Consider the following 20,958-nt stretch of genomic DNA (forward strand, 5'->3'; position numbering starts at 1 on the left):
TCTGATGTCTCTTTTATGTTTGGGATTGGAATGTTAAAAGATCCAAAGATATGATTTCAAATACTTTAAAAAATTCCTGCAAAAGAGATCTGTTACTTCTATATGACAAAGCTGTTTGCACTAAAAAACTTCATGCTAAAATTGATATTCTGATTTAAAAATGTATAAGTAGTTTAAAAGTTATTCTTACCAAATATAATCACATCCACAGAGGTTAAACCTTGGCAAAAGCCTCCTGTTAGCTTTGTTTCCACCAGTCAACCTCTGTCGCCCCTGCCAAGAGATCATCATCCAGCAACCATGATCATCCTCCATTGCTGTACCCTTGAGAGGGTTTTATTGCATCCACATGTGTTCACACAGAGTGAATTCATTCATTCTCCAGGTTTTGCTTTTAGGTCCCGCCAAGAACATTCTTGTACATATCTTCCGGAACAAATAATATATGCCTAGGAATGGAATTTGTGGGATACTCAGCTTGATCATGTTTAGAGCAAATATTGGAATAGATGTAAACCTACAGTCTTCCCATAACAGCACTCTCTGTCTTCCTAATATCTTCCACATTTCCTTCATACCAACAGTAGAGTTTCCATAGAATGAGTGAGTCATGTTTATGCTTCTTGCTACGACAGTTCTTTTCCCAAGGTTAGGCTTTCATCTGCTGCAGTACAGTCCTCTTCCCATAGATTTGCAAGCACAAGCAGTGCTCCCACATTGCCCACTACTTCACTCTTGCTTTGTTAAATCCCAGTCCTGGCCTTCCCTCAGATTTTTGTGGATCTAAGTGAACTCTATTGGTACTTCTTAGTACTGTGTCAATATTTAGCACTTGGGCTCCCCAGTTCCCATAAGACCCCATACCCCACACACTGCATAAGGAAGGACCCCTACTTGCACACAGTACAGTTTGCTCAGATCAGCGACTCGGTCTGGTCACTGTGTACATCAACACGTGCTGGACGTGACTCCTATCATTATCTGGGAATGGTAGGACAGTGACGTGACAGTGTAAGTGACACAACTCACTGCCCGTATCTTCCTTGAAACATTTCTAAGATACATTTCCTTTAAATTTTCTTAAAATCTGTACTGCCTGAATGGACGATGCTGCTTAAATACATATGAACATGTCATGTTACTCTGCACACCCAGGTTCAAACTGTCTCTTAAATTTGCTTTCTGTGTGAGTTAGAGATAGATGTGTGTTTTTATATGAAATACTGTGATAATTTACCTCAAGAATAATTAAATAATTAATGCTGTTATAGGGGCTTGAAATATTGCATGGCAGATAGTAAGTACTGTAAAGTTACCTTTAGTTAACTAGATGTGTCATTTTTTGGTCATGGTTATTATGAAATTGACCTTGGCCTACACTGTATTTTGGCTGTTGTCTTTTTCTAATTATTTTCCATACAGACGTTCTCTCTGACCTTAAGATAACAATTTTAAAGCATACATTATATACCATATATATATATATTTTTTTTTTGCCATACGAGTGTACAATTAAATGACACTCCACAGTTAGGTGGTTGAACTATGTAGAACCACAGGCATGACAATGATTGAAAATTTCAGACCATTTTCCCTAATTCTTAAACTTTATACATACATTTACCTGAATCTGATATTTCAAAATTCAGTGCTTATCAAGATATTTTTCCTATTGTGTGTTCCTTCTGAAATGAAAATTTTTTGTTGTTGTTGGTACCTACCGGAGAATCTTTTAGAATTCCAGAGACTTATTATTTTGTGTAAATGTGGTTATTTATTACCTTACCTGCTTGATTTATCATGGGTTATGTAAATGCTTTATCACTTATTATTGTGATATACAGATTAAAAAAAATGTTTTTTTCTTACATCATACTCACATGTGATTAACATTATTATAAAGGTTAAGGATTAGGGAAGACAGTCTCAAATCTCAATGATGATTTCATGCCTGGATTTTTATAAGCCAGTACATAGGTAGACATTCTAACTATGGACTATCATTTAATTATCCAGATACATTGCAAAATATATATGTAGTATGTAGTGTATGGTTGAAACTATTATCTAAGATCAGAGAAAACAGTAATATGGGAAAATATAGAAAAAGAAAATTAAACTGTATATAACAATGATGTCTGAATACCATGTTTGAGAAAACTGTTCATTGTATATGATTTTTTATGTAATTATCTAAGTCAGTATAAAATATTTATTTTCCAACTCCATTTAATAGGAAGCCATTCTGCTAGACCTGCAATCAAGGAGTTATCACCAAGAGAAAGACGCTGACAAAGGAGAGTTATGCCATGTAGTGGTACCGGAAAGTAATCAGAACCATGGCATCAAGGATTCTGACCTCAAGGAAGTCTGTGCAGATGTGCAGGAGTGTGAGTGAGTGGGGCTGCGATGCAAGAGATTATGAAGAAGTGCTTTTTACCCATAACAAAAATCTCAGAGAGAAGATCAAGATAATAAATCCTTAATTAATTTTCCTCAGAGTGTTTCGGTAAGAAGTAATGCACGTGAATATTTCACGCACGACAAGCCATCCATAAGAAGTTCGTTAACAACGAAAAATAACATCAGCCTTGCTAGAAACAGAGATCTCAAGTGTTTGGAAAGTAGACCTGGAGTGAGGCTGCAGGCCCAGGCGGCTCAGCTGCAGGGATGTGCAGCTGAGGAGAAAGTGTATGCGTGCGGTCAAGGTGAGAAGCCAGTCAGCAGTGGTTCCTCAGCTTCACCACTTCACAGAGTTCCTCCTAGTGTGGAAAACACGTTGTCACCTGCGCAGCACAGGAGAACACACACTCGAGAAAAATCTTAAAGCTGTAATGACTGTGGGAAGGCTTTTAGCAAAAGCTCAAACCTCAGGAATCACAGGAGAATTCATTCTGGACAGAAACCTTACAGATGTAGTGAGTGTGGCAAAGCCTTTAACCACCAGTCACACCTCACAACACATCAGAGAGTGCATACAGGAGAGAAACCTTACAAATGTGCTGAGTGTGGCAAAGCCTGTGCTGAGCATTCAAGCTTTAACAGACATAAGAGAATCCATACCAGACAGAAATCGTACAGATGTCTTAAGCATGGCAAAGCGTTTACAGTGCACTCATATCTTACTCATGAGACAGTCCATACTAGAGAGGAACCACACAGATGTTATGAGTGTGGCAAGCATTTTACGCAGTGTTCAAACCTTCTGGCACACCAGAGAACTCATACAGTACAGGAGCAAAACCTTTTAAATGTAATAAATGTGATAAGGCTTTTATTGAACGGTCACAACTTTGGGGTCATGAGAGAACTCACACTGGAGAGAAACTTTACAAATGTGATGAGTGTGGCAAAGCCCTCACAAGACATTCATATCTTACTCAACATAAAACAATCCACACTGGAGACAAACCTCACAAATGTAACGAGTGCGGCAAAGCTTGGACTCAATTTGCAAGCCTCACCAGGCATCTCAAAATACATACTGAAAACAACATAAGCCTCACATAAGTGGCAATGCTTTGGTCCAAAGCTCAAGGTTTAGGGGTCACCAGAGATTTTATAATAAGAAAGAAACTTTAAAGCGATTCAGACAAAATTTGTGCATGTATTCAAGCCTTACTTAACATATGGGAGTCTATCAAGGAGAAAGAAGACATATAGATGGTCAGCAGACACATGAAAAGATGCTCATCGTCACGGATCATCAGGGAAGGGTAAATCAAAAGCTCAATGAGGGGGCTTCCCTGGTGGCACAGTGGTTAAGAATCCGCCTGCCAATGCAGGGGACACGGGTTCGAGCCCTGGTCCGGGAAGATCCCACATGCCATGGAGCAACTAAGCCTGTGTGCCACAACTACTGAGCCTGTACTCTAGAGCTCGCGAACCACAACTACTGAGTCTACGAGCCACAACTACTGAAGTCCGGGCACCTAGAGCCCGTGCTCTGCAACAAGAGAAGCCACCGCAATGAGAAGCCCACATGCTGCCACAAAGAGTAGCTCCTGCTCTCAGCAGCTAGAGAAAACCTGTGTGCAGCAGCAAAGACCCAATGCAGCTAAATAAATAAAAATTTAAAAATTATATTAAAAAAAGCTCAATGAGGTACCACCTCACACCTGTTTACAATGGCTGTCATCAGAAAGACAACAAGCATTGGCAATGGTGTGGAGAAAAGGGAACCCTGTCCACTATTGCTGGGATTGTAAGTTGGTGCAACATTTATGGAAAACATTACTGAAGTTCCTCAAAAATTAAAACCGTCAGATGAACCAGGTATTGCACTTTGAAGTATTTACTGGCAGAAAAGAAAAACAGTAATTTGAGAAAATATAGGCATTTGAATATTCATTGTAGCATTATTTCCAGTAGCCAAGATAGAGAAGCAGCCTAAGTGTCCATCAATAGATGAATGCTTAGAGATGTTGTATGTCCATTCCACACAGTAGAATATAAGTCACCCTTAAGAAAAGGAGTCCAGCCATTTGCAACAACATGGACAGATCTAGAGGATTTTATGCTAAGTGACAGAAGTCAGGCATAGAAAGACAAATACTGCACGATCTTACTTATACGTGGAATCGAAGAAGCAAAAGCACAAGACAAGGAAAACAGATTCACAGATAAAGAACAAATGTGTGGTTGTTGCCAGAAGGAAGGGCAGTGCGGTGGCAGGTAAAGTAGGTGAAGGAGATTAAGAGGCACAAACCTCTATGTAATAGGTAAGTCATGGGGATGTAATATCCAGCATAAGGACTATGTTTAAAAGGAGCATGGCAGTAGCTGAGGAAGGATGGCTACACATATCATTGTGATGATTTCATAAAGTATGCACATGTTACCTCATATAGTACAGCCAATACTAACACTGTTGTATATCAATTATATTTCAATAAAGAGAGACCCCATCGTAGAGAGAAACCATACAAAACTTACGTGGAAAAGCCTGTAACTAGGGCGCGTGTCTTACCTTATATCAGAGTATACATCTTTGAGAAACCAAGCAAATGTCATGTATAACTGCATAGCAGGGTGATAATTAGTTGGAAATAATATATGTTAGTGCAGCTTCTATCAGAAATAATTTGTCCCTTTGTTCAAAATACATCCAACCTTGTATGTTAAGGATAGAAGAAAAGGAAAGGAGAAAAAGTTCTACCAAAACATGACTCCAGTCACACATGAGGATTTCATAAGTTTCATGAGATTCCTCTTGAGTCAGAGTCCTATATGGAGTCCTCATCACTCATAACACATTAGGCTGAAACAGAGAAATAAAACTTAAATAAATCCTACCATTTACTGAAGAAAAAGGAGGTACCCAGTGGTCTTTGGTCCACAGCAAATGTGCAGTTTTGCTGAGCAGATGTTCTCAGGTCCCTATTCCATACGGCCAGGAATGGGAAATGATCTTTTCTGGACTCTTGTCTTTTCCCCTAAGAATGGATATCCAATATTTTGTGTTTTGTTGTTCTTCACTTAACCTACTAACATCCAACAGAGTATTACAAACTATGCCTTCCTTGAGCAATAAGCACTTTTCCCCAGGACCTTTAGCCCATGTGCCACAACTACTGAAGCCCACATGCCTTAGAGCCCATTCTCTGCAATGGGAGAAGCCACCGCAACGAGAAGCCTGTGCACCACAAAGAGGAGTGGCCCCTGCTCGCCACAACTAGAGAAAGCCTGCGTGCAGCAGCAAGGACCCAATGCAGCCAAATAAATAAATAAATAAAATAAATTTATTAAAGAAAAAAACTACAATGAGATATCACCTCACACCCCTTAGAAGGGTTATCATCAAAAAGCCAAGAGATAACAAGTATTGAGCAGAATGTGGGAAAGAAAAAGGATCACTAGTGCACTGCTGGGAAGAATGAAAACTGTTGCAGCCACTATGGAAAACAGTATATAATTACCTCAAAATATTAAAGAGAAAAAAACTATCAAATAATGCAGCAGTTCCACTGCTAGGTATATATCGGACAAGATAAAATCACTGTCTTAAAAAGATACCTGCACTCCCATATTCATTATACCAGTATTCACTATAGCCAACTCATAGAAACAACCTAAAGTGTCCAAGAGATAAATGGATAAAAAAAAAATCTAGTAAACATACACAATGCAATATTATTCAGCCATAGAAGAGAAGGAAATTCTGTTATTTGTACCAGCATGTATGGACGTTGAGACTATATGCTCAGTAAAATAAGTCACACATAAAAAGTAATACTGATCTCACTTATATGTGGAATATACATATATAGAAGAAAAAAGACAAAAGCTAACAGAAGTAGAACAAAGTAGATTAGAGATAAATGAAACAATAAAAAGTACAGAAAACTACAACCCTACAATATGATTGTTTGAAAAGGATGAAAACACTAACAAACACCTAGATTTACTCACAAAGAGAACACTCGAACTGCTGAAATCAGGAATGAAAGAGGGGACATCACAACCGTTTACAAATGATTCTACAGAAATCAAAAAAATTCTAAGAGAATACTAAGAACTATTCTATACCTAAATGTTGGATAACCCAGAAGAAATGGATACTCTCCTAGAAAATATAACCTCTCAAGACTGACCCATGAATAAATAAAAAAATGTGAACAGACCTATTCCTATTAAGGAGATTGAAATCACTAATCGAAAACCATACAACAAAGAAAAGCCAGATAGCTTCACTGCAGAATTCTTCTCAACATTTAAAAACAATTAAGAGCAATCTTGCTTTCACTCTTCAAAACAACTGAAGGAAAGGGAACAGTTCTAAACTCCCTCTATGAGGCCAGAGTTATGCCAATAACAAAGCCAGACAAAGACACTACAAGAAAACCAGAGGCTACAATCTCTAATGAATAATGATGCAAAAATCATCAATAAAATAATAGTAAACTGAAACCAACAGCACATTAAAAGGATTATATACTGTGACTAATAGGGATATATTTTTGAAATATAAGGATGGTTCAACATATGAAAATCTTCTGATGTAAAACAGCACATTAACAGAATGACGGGAAAAAAACTACATGATCATTTCTACTGAAAAGCATTTGACAAGCATTTCATGGTAAAAACACTCGGTAAACTGGAAATAAAAAAAATACTACCTCAGGCTTCCCTAGTGGCACAGTGGTTGAGAGTCCGCCTGCTGATGCAGGGGACACGGGTTCGTGCCCTGGTCCGGGAGGATTCCACATGCCGCGGAGCGGCTGGGCCCGTGAGCCATGGCCGCTGAGCCTGCACATCTGGAGCCTGTGCTCCGCAACGGGAGAGGCCACAACAGTGAGAGGCCCGCGTACCGCAAAAAAAAAAAAAAAAAAATACTACCTCAACATAATAAAGGCCATATATTAACAGCCCACAGCTACCATCACACTTGATGGGTAATGACTTAAAGCTTTTCCTCTAAGATCAGGCACAAGAGAAGGATACCTACTTTCACTATTTCTAAAAACATTACTGAAAGTCCTAGCAAGGACACAGAGGCAGAAATATAGATAGAAGGTATCCGAATAGAAAAGGGAAGAAGAATTTTTTCTGTTTACAACCTACATGATCTAATGTGTAGAAAAAACTGAAGATTCCACAAAAAAATATCCTGCTGGAACTAATGAATGAGTTCAGAAAAATTAGAAAAATAAAATATGTAGGTATAACCTTATCCAAGGAGGAAAACATTTTTACACTATAACCTAAAAACACTGCTGAAAAATATTAGAAAAGATACCAGTAACTGCAAATATATCCCGAGTTCATGGGTTGGTAGGCAGTACTGTCAAGATGTCAATACTACCCAAAATGATCAACAGATTCAACACAATTCTTAGCAAAATCCCAACAGCATTTCTTGAAGAAATACATAAATCCATCCTAAGATTCATATGCAATCTGAAGACCCTCAGAGCAAAAACAAGTTTGAAAATAACAAAGTTGAAGGTCACACAATTATTTCAAAATTATCACAAAGCTAAACTAATCAAAGTGGCACAGTACTGGCATGAAGACAGACCCATGGAACAGAATAAAGATGTCAGAAGTAAACTTGTGTATACGGTCAAATGATGTTCCACAGGGTGTCAGTACCACTCAGTGGGGGAAGGGCAGTCTACTGAACTATGCTGAGAGGAGACCAAGATAGTGGAGTAGAAGGATGTGGAGCTCCTCTTCTCCCACAGATACACCAAAAATACATCTCCACGTGGAACAAGTCTCACAGAACACTTACTGAAAGCTGGCAGAAGATCTCATACAACGAAAACTGCAAGAAAGATCCCCACTTAACCGGTTAGGACAAAAGGGGGAAGAAAGGAGTCGGGATGGGACCTGCACCCCTGGGAGGGAGCTGGGAAGGAAGAAAGGTTCCCACACCCCGGGAAACTCCTCGACTGGCTGAGAGGTCCACCAGGACAGGGAGGGGAGCTTTCGACGCCAGAGAGGAGAGTGCAGGAGCTGGCTTGTGGCCAGTAGGGTAGGGAGAGAGCAGCACAGCCAGTCCTTGCCATGCTGCTGCACTTCCCAGCCCGAGATGTGTGCCTCCTGGTGTGCACAGCAACTGGGTGCTGAAACTCAGGCCTCGGCGACATACTCAGGGAGAGAATTCGGTTTTGCTGTGCAGAGATGGCCCAAAGGTCCTGGAGCGTGGTCTGGGCCACAGCTGGGGCTGTGTGCAGGACAGAGTGCAGGTCTGCAATAGGAGCCCACTATCAATGCACAAAGAGAGGGGCGTGGGTCTGCTATAGCAGCCTCATTGTCAGGGTGCTCGTGGGGGGGCACAGCTCTGGCCGTCGCAGGCTTTGGGAGTGCGCATGGGTGGCAGGTTTGGGGAGCACACACGTGTCACTGGAGGGGCATCTGACCCAATTATTGGCACTCTGGCAGCAGGGTTGAGTTGGGGAATGGCACCAGCAGCAGTGGACTTTGTGGGCTCACACACGTGGAGTTGGGCTGAATCTGAGCCTATTACCAGTGCTCCTGCAGTGGAGGTGGGTCTGGGGGCAGCACCAGCAACCGTGGACTCTGTTGGCGCACACACACCGGGTAGCAGGCGGTGTCACAGAGTCACACGTCCCAGTGGAGGGCTACTGGGGAGGAACACATCATAGCTCCTTTCCCAGCAGGGTGATCAAATCCTGCCTACCTCATGTCACAGCTTAGAATTGGACCTGGGGGCTTCTACCCCAACCAGTACTTCAACTACAGGGCTGTTACAACCACCGAGCAAAGAAGAGGCCCTGCCAAACATCCACTGCAGGCTCTGGTCACCACAACAACAAACATACCACCTATCAAGAGGACAATGGGGGCTTCCCTCGTGGCGCAGTGGTTGAGAGTCCGCCTGCTGACGCAGGGGACACGGGTTTGTGCCCTGGTCCAGGAGGATCCCACATGCCGCGGAGTGGCTGGGCCCATGAGCGATGGCCGCTGAGCCTGCGCGTCCAGAGCCTGTGCTCCGCAACGGGAGAGGCCACAGCAGTGAGAGGCCCGCGTACCACAAAAAAATAAAGAGGACAATGGCCAGCACACCCTGACGAACAATGTGGCAAGCGTCCATACCAAAAGAGCCCTTGCACCAAAAATTTTGGACTCACACACACAGCCTATTCAGGGATGCTCCCACATAAAATCAGCCCTTCAACAGTAGATAACTGTTGCTCCTAAATTCATAGAGAAATATAAATAAAATGAAAAAGCAGAGGAATACTTCCAATTAAAAGAAGAAGATAAATCTGAAACAACAAAAAATTAAACAGACCTCTTCAGTCTATAAGCCCCAAGTTCACAAAGGAGGTAATAAAAATGCTGAAGGTATTAAGAAAGACTATCAAATAGAAATGCAAATCACTGTAGCAAGGAACTAGAAAACATAAAGAGGAGCCAAACAAAACTAGAAAACTCAATCGCCAAGATAAAAACCGAACTAAAGGTACTGAATAAGGAGACTAAATAAGGCAGGAGAACAAATAAGTGATCTGGAAGACAGTGTAACAGAAATCACACAATGAGAAGAGCTGAGAGATCTACGCCAAGACATATTAAAATGGCAAAAGTTAAAGAGAGGATTCTAAAGGCAGCAAGAGAAAAACAAAGGGAACCCCCATAAGGCTATCAGCTGACTTCTCTACAGAAACTCTTGCAGACCAGAAGATAGTGGCAAGATATATTCAAAGTCCTGAAAAGGACAAACCTGCAACCTAGAATACTCTACCCAGCAAGATTATCATTTAGAATAGAAGAGGTAAAGAATTTTTCAAGCAAAAACTAAAAAAAATACAGCAATCCTAAACCCACCCTAACAGAAATATTGAAAAGATCTTCTCTAAATAGAAAAGAAGAATCTATAGGAAAGGGAAAAATCACAATACAAAAGCCAAATATACAAAAGGATTGAAAATCACATAAATGAGCCAATTCACAGATTAAAAAACAATCAAAAAAATTTTACGAAAGCAATTATAACTACAACAAACAGCAAAAGGATAAACATGAAGATGTAAAATAGGACATCAAAATCACAAAATGTGAGGGTTAACATCCTTGAAAACCAGGATAACCACAAATCAAAAGCATACAAAAGAGTCACAGAAACCAAAAAGAAAGGAACTCAAGCATAATGCAAAAGAAAACTATCAAACCACAAAAGTAAAAACAAAAAGACAAAAGGAACACGGAAGAAATACAATATCAACTGGAAAACAAGGTTTAAAATGGCAGTAAGTACATACTTATCAAGAATTACTTCAAATGTCAATGGACTAAATTCTCCAGTCAAAAGACACATAGTGGCAGATCACAAAATAAAACAAGAACCGACAATATGCTGCCTATAAGAGACCCACTTTAGGGCAAATAACACATACAGATTGAAAGTGAGGGGATGGAAGAAGATAGTTCACACAAATGGAAATGACAAGAAAGTGGGGGTAGCAATACTCATATCAGACAAAATAAACTTTAAAACAAAGGCCATAAAAAAAGACAGAGACACTATACCATGATAAAAGGATCACTACAAGAAGAGGACATTACACTTATTAACGTATACGCACCCAATATAGGAGCACCTAAATACATAAAACAAATACAGATATAAAGGGAGGAATCGAAGGGAATACAATAATAATAAGATGCTTTAATACCCCACTAATATTAATGGACAGATCTTCCAGATGGAAAAACAATAAGGCAACAGAGATCCTAAATGACACAATGGAACAGTTAGGCTTAATTGATATCTACAGGATATTACATCCAAAAAACCCAGAACACACATTCTTTTTCAAGCGCAGATGGAATATTCTCTACAATACACCACATACAAGGACAAAAAATAAATCTCAACAAACTTAAACGGATAGAAATTATTTCAAGCATCTTTTCTGACCACAACAGCATGAAACTAGAAATTAATCACAGAAAGAGAAATAAGAAAATGATTACATGCAGACTAAACAACACGCTACTAAAAAACCAATGCATCAACGATTAAAGCAAAGAGGAAATCAGAAAATATGTTGAGACAAATGACAATGAAAACACAACCATAAAAAAAAAAATCTATGGAATGCAGCAAAAACAATCCTAAGAGGGACTTTCAGTGATAGAGGGCTAATTCAAAAAAGAAGAAAAATCTCAAACAACCTAAACTATCACCTAGAAGAATTAGAAAAAGAAGAACAAAACCTAGTCAGCAGAAGGAAGAAAATAATAAAGATCAGAGAGGAAATAAAACATAGTGGTAAAAAAATAGAGAAAAATTAATAAACACAATTGCTGTTTTTTTGAATAGATAAAAATTGACAAACTTCTGACCAGCCTCATCAATAACGAGAGGACCCAAACAAAGAAGAAATGAAAGAGAAATAACACCTGATTCCACAGAAATACAAAAATTCATAAGACAATTCTATGAAGTTATATGCCAACAAAATCAACAACCTAGGAAAAACATACAAATTTCTAGAAACATACAGCCTCCCAAAATTGAATACGGAAGAAACATAATTTGAACAGACTGATCACTAGAAATGAAATAGAATCTGTAATTAAAAACAAAACAAAACAAGACGGGCTTCCCTGGTGGCGCAGTGGTTGAGAGTCCGCCTGCCGATGCAGGGGATGCGGGTTCGTGCCCCAGTCCGGGAAGATCCCACATGCCGCAGAGCAGCTGGGCCCGTGAGCCATGGCCGCTGAGCCTGCGCATCTGGAGCCTGTGCTCTGCAACAGGAGAGGCCACAACAGTGAGAGGCCCGCATACCACAGAAAAAAAAATAAAAAATAAAGTTGGGTAGAAGACCTAAATAGACATTTCTCTGAAGACATACAAATGGCCAATAGGCACATGAAAAGATGCTCAGAATCACTAATTACTAGAGAAATGCAAATCAAACCTGCAATGAGGTACCACCTCACACTGGTCATAATGACCATCATTAAAAAGTCTACAAGTAACAAATGCTGGAGAGGGTGTGGAGAAAAGGGAATGCTCCTACACTGTTGATGGGAATGTAAGTTAATGCAGCTACTATGGAAAACAGTATGGAGGTTCCTTAAAAAACTAAAAATAGAGTTACCACATGATCCTGAAATCCCACCCCTGAGAATATATCTGGAAAAGATGAAAACTCTAATTCAAAAAGGATACATGCATGCCAATGTTCATAGCAGTGATATTTACAACAGCCAAGACATGGAAGCAATGTACATGTCCACTGACAGATGAATGGATATGGTGGAATATTACTCAGCCATAAAAAAGAATGAAATATTGCCATTTGCAGAAACATGGATGGACCTAGGCATTATCATACTAAATGAAGTCAGACAAAGAAAGACAAACATTATATGATATTACTTATATGTGAATCTAAAAAATGATACAAATGAACTTATTTACAAAACAAACAGACTCACAGATATAGAAAACAAACTTACGGATACCAAACAGGAAAGAGGGGGAAGGATAAATTAGTAGTATGAGATTAACAGATACACAAGGATAGTTCAACATATATATACTACTATATATAAAATAGATTAAAAAAAGATTTACCATATAGCACAGGGAAGTATATTCAATATCTCATAAAATCCTATAATGGAAAATAACCTGAAAAAGTGTGTGTGTATATGTATGTATCTGTATATATATAAATATAAAACTGAGTCACTTTGCTGTACGCCTGAAACTAACACAATATTGTAAATTAAGTATAATTCAATAAAATAAAGCAAATGAACAAATAAATAATTTGTAGAGTGAATTAAAAAAAAAGATGTTGAGGAAACTAAATATCCATATGCAAAGAATGTAGCAGGACCATTATCTTACACAATATACAAAAATTAATGCATCAAAGACCTAACATAAGACCTGAACGTATAAAAGTCCTATAAGTAAATACAGGGAAAAACTTGTTGACACTGGATTCAGCGATGATTAATTGGACATAACACCAAGAGCACAGGCCACAAAGTAAAAACAGATAAACTGGACTACATCAAAATCCTAAACTTGTTCATCAAAGCACACTCAATCAAGTGAAAAGACACTATGAAATGGGAGAAAATATTTGCAAATGATATAACTGAGTATAGGTAAAAATTGAGAATACATAAAGACCTCTAAAAGGGTCTGATCACCAGTTCCACCACGGCAGGAGGCCTTTCCCCAATTCAATCTTCAACACTAATATCATAAAAAGTAGAGCTGATGACTAAATAAACAAAAATCAAGACCATACATAATGCACAGAAATGTACAAAATGAAAGTAGCAGTGCCTTAAACAAAACGAACTATAGCTTATCATTGAAGGTATCACACCAATTCATAAGCTTTTATTAACATGCTTCAAAATTAGGTGTTGAGGTAGAATGAATAAAGGCACACACAGGTGACAAAATATGTAGCGTGAACAACAGTTTAGTCAACAGCCTCACAGATATGAGGACGAGAACCTGGACAATGTTATTCGTAGGAGAAATTCCTATACCATTTACTGAAGTTCATAAAGGATGGTCATTAGTATATGTAAGCAACATTGTCACAGTGCCCTTGAGACATGCTTCTGTGACACTCCTCAACCAGAATAAAAACCTGGAAAGACTTATCAGTTAGGCTCTCATGATACTTTCTACCTCACATTGTAGAACATGCTGTCCACTCCAGTAAGTAGCTTCAAGTGGTGATTTTGTATGCAGCTAGAGAATATTGCAACATATGAGGGAAAGTACTCTACATAAAAACTTTCTGTTGCCAAGCAAACCCACTCCATAGAGTCCACCAGAAGTTGTCCACGAACTAAAAGTGGACTATCACAGTAAAAAAACTGGACAAAATTTCAGACCCTAGGAATATCTATTTCAGAAGCAAGTTTTAGAGTCAAATCAAGCAAACTTAAAGAACATATGAAATCAGGAAGTGTCTACATTACCCAACTAGGAAGAGCACTCCAAGAGAGAAAAAACTGTAAGATACGGGGGTCAGATATGATAGGATCTTGAGATGGGACCATGTTCTCTACCCACAGACGCCAAGCTAAGAGCCTGAAAAGGTTCACATATGGTCCTCTTGTAGGACTGGGGATCAAAGAGAGGACGTCTGTCCATGGTCCTTAACAGTTTTCCTAAGTAATAATGACGTAAGGTTCAGTCAACCTGGCCGCCACTCGCATCACTGAAGTATGCGGCAAAAGCAGGATGGAAGAAATGGCTGGGAAATCTAACTAAGCAGACAGGGCTTCAGACAGCTCCATGTAGGTTATGAGGTCCAGACGGAATTAAAGAACAGCCAGTGTTTACTATCTGTTACTATCTGTTGATTACATCTTCTCAGAACATCAAATTGGGATTAAACTGACATAGGTTCAAGGCTTGGACTCCGGAGGCATCAACTCTTATCTCTACGGACTAAGAACTGAGCATCCAGTGGAATCAAGACCCGAAGGAGAGATGAAGGGGCAAGAGACCCCTTTAAAACAGCCCGCCTCACGCTTCTTAAAGTCAAGAAAGACCGAGTTCACAGAAGGCATATAACAAAGTGCTGTGGATCAAGATATAAAGACTGACTTTATCTTTGTTGCAGCTGCAGCACCACTGGAAGGCGAGGGGGTAAATTTCACACGTTGAAGCGCAGAGGGATAAGTTGCAGAGAAAAATTTCCTCTGAGAGTTCACAAGAATAAACTTTTGTTTTCCCAGAGAACTCTCCCAACAATGGGAGAGTTTCCCAGTGCCCTTCTGACAGCTGACCTGTGTTCACACTTCTGCTACTTTCCCACTCATTAGGTTTACTGATACTTTCATGTCACTCTTGACAGTCCAGGGCTCATTCTCTTGCTTCAAGATGGAGATAATACTCAGATCAGAAAGAGAAATTCCTGCTTATTAGAAATAAGAAATGTGAAGTGCTGTGGCTCTTCCAGAATCCCAGCTCTTTGTTCAGCTGGGTAGTAAAGACATTACAGGTGGGTCTGCAAAAACATTTCACAAATTCATCCACCGCCTCCTTTTCATCCACCGCCTCCTTTTGAACGCAGAGGGAACAGTGTAACACGCAGACACCTAGCTCTCTTCCTAGAACTACTGAATCTAAAGCACAGGGGTGGAAAACACAGGAAATTGGGTATTTTAAAAGTTTCCCATTGTGCTTTATAAATACTCAAGCTCTGGAACAACCCTCGATGTATCATGAAATGGGCAGATCACCTGAAGAAAAGGACAGTTTAAACTACTGACACTGCACATCCTGAAGCATTTCATGTCCAAGTCAACAGGGATTTCAGATCAGTCAAGCAAAACAGGGGCTCCCAAGAGGCACACAGGAAAAATGCAAAGATATCCAAGAGCAGATCCCAACTTCTAGAGGGAGGGAAGTTATCCTCACCCACAGAGAGCAGGTTCCTGGAGGTCCCCTCCATCACGTCCCTATACAAGGCCCCCTGAGCAGGGTCCAGGCGTTCCCACTCCTGAGTGAATCCTACGGCCACATCCTTGAAGGTCAACGGTGCCTGAAATGAAAACACATTTCACCAAGGGGCCATGAGGAGAGTCCTTATTTTTACACAATGTGAGAAGGGGAGACAGGCGTAACAATCAATCTGGTTGAAATATGTAAATGGCAAAGCTATGTAAAGGTATTCGGAGCAAATTATGTGTCTCTAATTTTAACATCTTGTGTTTTATGTAAGAGAGTATGATATCTTCCAAACAATGTGGATTTTTTCATGTTTGTCGACAATACATGGAATACACACAAATAAAACTGAACACCAGATTGTCTATACAGATACTATGTTCTACACACTGAGATATTCAATATCTAGATGAGCTACATTATGAGTGGTGTTTTCAGAGATGACAAAGTCCAGAGTGGATTTAAAGAAAGGTCAGAATCTTAAATTATGATCAATAACAACCGCAATGACTAAAAGGGTCTGAGTACTTCCTATATGATAAGCAGTACTCTAAATGTTACATGTATTAACTTGTTATCAACAGAATAGCTCATTAGAGAAAGATGTGTTCCCATCGTACAGAGGAGGAAACAGTCAGAGACACTCTGAGAAACTCGACTCAGGTCAACAGATAAGAAATGACACAGCAAACAGCTGAACTCAGGTGGCTGGGATCTGGAATTGAAGCTAAAGAGCGTCAAAGAATTGGAACTGTTACAATTCACAAATCTAAGGACACGTATAGGCTAAAAGGATGGAAGAAGATATTCTATCCTACAGAGAGTAAAGGTGGCTACATAATGTGAGACAAACTAAAAACAAAAACTGACACAAGGGACAAAGGATATTATATAATTAAAAATGGTCGATTCAATAAGAAGATTCAACAATTATAAATACACACGCACACACACATCTAACATTAGAGCTCCCAAAGACGTGAAGTAAAAATTAACAGAAATGAAGAGAGAAATGGACAGCAGCACAGTAATAGTATGACATTATAAGACCCCAGTTTTATTTATGGATGGAACCATACAGAAGATCAATAAGGAAACAGAGGACATCAATAACACTACAGACTGACTGGACGTAACAGACACGTACACATCACAACCACCCAACAACAGCAGAAAAGACATTCTTCCCAACTATCCATGGAACATTCTCCACAAACTAAATCTTAAATTTAAGAAGACTGAGGTCATAAAAGTATCTTATCTAACCACAATTAAATGAAAATACAAATAAGCAGACGGGGAAAAAAAAACACCAAAAATGTGGGGAAAAAAGCCAAAAACCAATGGGCCAAAGAAGAAATCACAAAGGAATTTTTAAAATATCTGGAAGAAAATAAAAATAAAACATACCAAAATTTATAAGATACAGTGAAAGCTACACTGAAAAATGCTTATAATAAAGAAAAGATCTCAAATCAGAAATCTATTTTTACACCTAAAGGAAACAGAAAAAGAAGAAAAAAACTAAACCCAAATTTAGAAGAAGAGGTAAATCAGAAAGATGAGACCACAGATAAATGAAATAGAAAATAGAAATGTATAAACTAACAAACCAAGAGTTGGTGTTTTGACAAAATTTACAAACTTTTAGCTACACTATGAAAAAAACAAGATTCAAATAACTAAAAACAGATACAAAAGGGGAGAGATTGCAACTGATGTCACAGAAATTTTTTACAGGATTATAAGCGAGTACGATATACAATAATAGGCCAAAAAATTACATAATACAGAAGATAGAGGGAAATTCTCAGAAACATATAACCTACTAAGCCCTAATCACTGAGAAAAAGTCTGAACAGAAATATAACTGAAGAGATTCAAGCAGTAATCAAAAACTTCAAAGAAAAACCTACGATCAGATGGCTTAACTGCAGAATTTTACCAAATATTTACGGAAGAATTACCTCATATCCTAATAAAGATCTTCTGAAGAGTTGAAGAAGGAACACTGGCAAACTTGTTCTATGGAGCTGGCATGATTCTGATACCAAACTCAGAGAAAAACACAAGAAGGAAGGAAAACTACAAACTAATATCCCCGATGAATACTGATAAGAATATCATTAACAAAATACTAGGAAACCAAATTCACAGCAAATTAAAACAATTTTACATCATGACCAAGTGGAATTTATAAGGCAAGGATGATTCAACATACAGAAATCAATTAATGCAGTGCACCACATTAACAGAATAAATCAACCCATGATCATCTCAACTGCAGAAAAAAGCATTTGACAAAATTCAACAACCTTTCAGGATAAAAACCTCAACAAACGAGGAATAGTAAACTATCTCAACATAAGAAATGCCATATATGAAAAGAACACAGTGATCAACACATGCTCAATGGTGAAAGAGTGAAAGCTTTCCCTCTCAGATCAGGAAGGAGTCAAGGATGCACTCTCTGCGCTACTGTCCAAAAAAGTACTGAAAGCCTTAGCCAGAGTAATTAGACCAAAGAAAAAAAAAAATCAAAAAAGTAAAATTATCTTTTTTAGTAGATGATGAGGTTTATAAAACTGTAAAACTGTAAAGATTCCACAAGAAAACTGCTACATCAAAAAACAATTTTAGAAAAGTTGCAGGATATGACAACATGCAAAAATCAGTTGTACTTCTATACACAATGCACAAAGTCAAATGAAAATTAGAAAACAATCCTATTTCTATAGCATCAAAAAGAATTAAATACTTAGGAACAGATTAGCCAAGGAGGTAAAGGACTTGCACACTGAAAACTACTAAATGTTGCTAAAAGAAATCTAAGATGATACAAATAAATAGAAAGACATCCTATACTCATGGATTGGAAGACTTAAAATATCCAGAAAATCCTAAATATTTTATAGGTTCAGTGGAATCCCTATCAAAATTCCAATGGCAATTTTTGCAGAGATAGAAGAAAACATGGTAAAACTGATAGGGAATCTCAACGGACCCCAAATAGCCAAAATATTCTTGAAAAAGAAGATGGAGGCCCCCCTTCTTTAGATTTCAAAACATAGTACAAACAAAGTAATCAAGAATGGTGTGGTATTGGGACTCATCTGGCGGTTCAGTGGTTAGGACTCACTCTCACTGCGGAGGGCCTGGGTTCCATCCCTGGTCGGGGAACTAAGATCCTACAAGCAGCGAGGCTTGACCAAAAAAAAAAAAAGATGGTGTGGTATTGGCATAAACACAGATACTTAAACCAATGGAACAGATTAACTCAGAAATAATTCTTGGAATATATGTAAAGTGTATTTAAATATATATATATATAATTTATTTATTTTTGGCTGTGTTGGGTCTTTGTTGTTGTATGCAGGCTTTCTCTAGGTGTGGGAAGCAGGGGCTACTCTTCGTTGCGGTGCACGGGCTTCTCATTGTGGTGGCTTCTCTTGTTGCAGAGCACAGGCTCTAGGCACACGGGCTCAGTAATTGTGGCACACAGGCTCAGCAACTGTGGCTTGCAGGCTCTAGAGTGCAGGCCCATTAATTGTGGCGCACAGATTTAGTTGCTCCGCAGCATGTGGGATCATCCTGGACCAGGGCTCGAACCTGTGTCCCCTGTATTGGCAGGCGGATTCTTAACCACTGTGCCACCAGGGAAGTCCCTTAAAATGTATTGACAAGGGTACCAAGACTACAATAAGGGGAAAGGACAGTCTAACAAATGGTGCTGGGAAACCAGGTATCTACCAGCAAAAGAATGAAACTGGAAACTTACCTGCATCAAACGCAGAAACTTCTTTGTGTCAGAGGAGGCAATCAACACAGTGAAAAGAAAACCTCTAAAGAACGGAGGTGATGCAAGTGATTTAAAGAATTTCTAAAATCAGTGATGGAATAAAACACCCTCTATCACTGATGTTCCTGAACTTTCCATTCCATTCTCAATCATGAAGATTTTGAAGTCAGTGACTCACTCATTTAAATTCAACTGCATTAGAAAAAGAGCAAATTTCTATTTACTGGTCTATTTTCTAGCACTTACCAGGTATTGTGCATATTAATACCATCACTTCCACGTGCAGCTTCTTTATCCCGGTTTACAGAGAGCAGACAGTGCATCCTGATGGCGCCCTAAGAAATCCTTGCTGCCCAGTAGCACTGACACCACGTCTCCAATCCATGGATGTGAAGCCCTGCCCAGTGGGGACTCCTCACAAGTTCCAGGTCACTGAGTCATGGGGAGATAGGATCTAAGTGGAGATGACAGGCCCTGAGGGAAAGACGCGGGTGAGTATGAATGTACAGGTGCCAGGCAGGATACTTCAGTCAGAGATTAGCGAGTCCAAAGAAGGGCATTTCAGGAAGGACAGACAGAAGAAACAACTGAGAACATGACTTTACCTGAGAAAGAGCCATTTCTGACTCCTTTTCTTTCCTCTCCCTCCTCTTCCGGGCTTCCTCCTCAAGCAATAGGAGTCTTTAGAGGTCTATCCTGAAAGTTGGAAACAGGCTGTTTAATGCTTGGAATCAACACACCCCCTTCCTGAGTCACCACCACACACACAGGGAAGCCCTCAGCATGTGGAAGAGATGGTCCTCTGCTGCCCACTGTCCCAGGAGGGACTCAGGACAGTAAACTCCCACATAGAGTCTAACAGGTGAGTTTTCCCACCCTTTCCTTCAGATCAGGCTCCCCTCCTGGTGAGGCCCTCACGTACCCAGCAGCAGCGGGCACCTCAGCTGGACCCGACGATCCCCCGCAGGTCACCGACCAGCCCTGATCCATCCCCACGCAGAGCAGAGCCCTCACCCTCAGCCCAGATCTCAGCCCTCAGGAACGGGGGGACCCAGAGTCACGATGCTCAGTGACGGATCCAGATCAGAGTCATATGGACGTTAAATATCACTGAGGCTAGGCCTCACCGCAGCTATTTAAAGGGGAATCTTTGGTCAGGGGGCACAAAACATGTATATGCAAAATGCCTCACTGATCTAATGGGAAGCCTGGGTTGAGCACCACTCAGAGGAAA

At 39.6% G+C, this 20,958-nt stretch overlaps 1 long non-coding RNA gene across 1 annotated transcript; it reads right to left on the bottom strand.

Moving 5' to 3' along the window:
- Positions 1-5,266: 5,266 nt before the first annotated feature.
- LOC309977457 lies at positions 5,267-20,409 on the bottom strand. The gene is made up of 3 exons (XR_014327057.1): positions 20,330-20,409; positions 15,896-16,019; positions 5,267-5,435 (listed from the first exon to the last, which is right to left on the bottom strand). It is a non-coding gene; the product is annotated as an uncharacterized lncRNA (long non-coding RNA).
- Positions 20,410-20,958: the final 549 nt, after the last annotated feature.

Source organism: Leucopleurus acutus (assembly GCF_964270905.1).
Source record: "Leucopleurus acutus genome assembly, chromosome: 20".
NCBI lineage: Eukaryota > Metazoa > Chordata > Mammalia > Artiodactyla > Delphinidae > Leucopleurus > Leucopleurus acutus.